Below are 2,207 nucleotides of genomic sequence, written 5' to 3'. Positions count from 1 at the left end.
AACTTAGCTCTTACTTCGTCCATCTGTTCCTTCCCGATAGAGGCTGCAGACTTCTTTCGTTCAGAGTCAGTATTTTTGGTGCTGCTGCTGTTAGCAAGGTTTTCGATAAGTCTCACAGCTTCTAACGGATTCCGAGTAGTGAAGTTTCCTTCACTCGCCGTATCAAGAGCCATTTGATACTGTAAGGCGAGACCTCGGAAGAAAGTGCTTAGCAGCTGCACTTCGTTAAATCCGTGGTGTGGACAGTCTCGCTGAAAGAACCTAAATCTAATCCACGCATCTTTGAAGGACTCTCCAGCCTCCTGCGAGAATGTGGAAATTTTGTTTCGAAACTCTTCAGCGCGCGCCTCATCAAAGAATTTTCGTAAGAAAGCATTCTTGATGTCGGCCCAGGATGTTAAGGATCCTGTGGGTTGCTTCCTAAGCCAGTGCATCGCTTCTCCATTCAGCGTGTATCTGAAGAGCTTGCACAGCAGGTAATCTTCGGGGACTCCTTTCATCTGAATAGCAGCGATTAAATCCTCGAACCGTTCTACATGGTCCATAGGATGCTCGTGCGGTAACCCATAGTAGGGTATCTGCGACACGAGAGTGTAGTATTGAGGCTTCAGCTCGAAATTCTGCTTCTGGATCTCTGGAAGTCGAATAGCTGATCTGTTGGAATAGTACTCATATGGGCGATTGTAGTCGGCCAGTGGTTTCGATCGAGCGTCCTCGTCTACAGGTTGAGCAGCTCCTGTAGCATCAGCATCAGGGATTACAGTTCCCTGAGCGTCTATTTTCTGACATGTTGCATTACGCAGATGACCGTCCTGGTCATACAAGTTTCCGTTCTCGTCCTGTGTTAGGATAATAATGTTCACCATTTTTGACGACACGGTATCGATCGACGTACGTGGTGTAATATCGATCGTTGTCGAACGATTAGGATCGATCGACGATGAAGGTCTGGTGTCGGTCGACGGTTGGTTGAGAGTATCGATCGACGACGAATTTGTTGCGTCGAGCGATGTGGAACGTTGACCTCTACGGATGGTGCGTTGAGCACGATCGTCTGAGAACAGCAAGTCTTTCTCCTTGTTGCTTCTGGTACCGTTGGGCATGCACCTGAAAAGACAAGAAAAAGATTATGTTAGAAAGGGGGTAGAGAAGAGAATAAGAATCAATAAAACTAAATCTAATGGCGCCAAATTTGATACCACTCAAATTACCCTAAGGAGTGTTACTCTCATCAAAAGAGGTTCAGATGTAGTACTTAGGGATCGAATCCACAATGAGCTAAGGAACAATTAAATTTAGTGTTTATTAATTATAAGAGTTGTAAATGTTTAAATGAAATAGCAATAGTAACAAGCAAAGTAAATAGTAAATGTAGCTTGGTTTGAAATGATATTAGATGCATAGCCACTATTCATGTGTTAAAGATTATAATATCTATAGATGCCTATTTGTTGCATGCATGATATGTTAGAGCTCAACCGCTTAACTCAGTGACCAGCTGTCGCATGTTTTACTGGTTAACAAACTAGATCTCGTGTCTCAACGGTTAGTATGTTGACAATGAAAGAGTGTCGATCGATGGCCCTATAGGGACGTCGACCTATACACCTTTACCTACGTCGACCGATAGTCAGTTGAGGACATCGATCGACGGGTTCTAGCCAGGCCTATGCGCGAGTATGATATGCCCTATTAAGATACTAAATTGGCGGTTAGCCCTCTCTAGCAGTCCTAATATGATAGATAGATGTCAAGATGGGATTACAAGGGTGCTTGAGTATGCAATCCTATGATCATGTTCTAGTTAGCAAGGCTAAAACAAGCAATGAATACAAATCTATCATGAATATCACAACAAGGCAGATCTATAGTTTGGGGCTAATCCCACAAACCTAGCTGAACCCTGGATCTAATAAATGAACTACTCAGACATAGCAAAGCAATTCATGACAATAAAGAAATGGGAATTCGTAGTATAGATGAAAAGAAATGAAAACAAGGAGTTCCAATCACAAGTGATCGTCTCTCCAAAATCTCTCTCTCTCTCTCTCTCTCTCTCTCTCTCTCTCTCTCTCTCAAAGTAAAACTGTAACAAAAAGCTCTCAATGCCGTCAAAACACTTAGGTAGTATATAATCTACTAGGTTAAAAACTCGTCAGGGCATTTTCGTAATTTGGCTTGGACTTGGGCTTCAAGTCCGCTGGATC

General features: G+C 43.0%; 1 non-coding gene across 1 annotated transcript; it reads left to right on the top strand.

The window, feature by feature from the left end:
* The first annotated feature begins 228 nt into the window (after window positions 1–228).
* Window positions 229–334, top strand: LOC125589560. The gene has a single exon (XR_007325730.1). It is a non-coding gene; the product is annotated as a small nucleolar RNA R71 (small nucleolar RNA).
* The last annotated feature ends 1,873 nt before the right edge of the window (window positions 335–2,207 follow it).

Source organism: Brassica napus, chromosome A2, assembly GCF_020379485.1.
Source record: "Brassica napus cultivar Da-Ae chromosome A2, Da-Ae, whole genome shotgun sequence".
Taxonomy (NCBI): domain Eukaryota; kingdom Viridiplantae; phylum Streptophyta; class Magnoliopsida; order Brassicales; family Brassicaceae; genus Brassica; species Brassica napus.
Note: the sequence above shows the minus strand (reverse complement) of the source record. Positions and strands in the feature narration are given on the sequence as shown.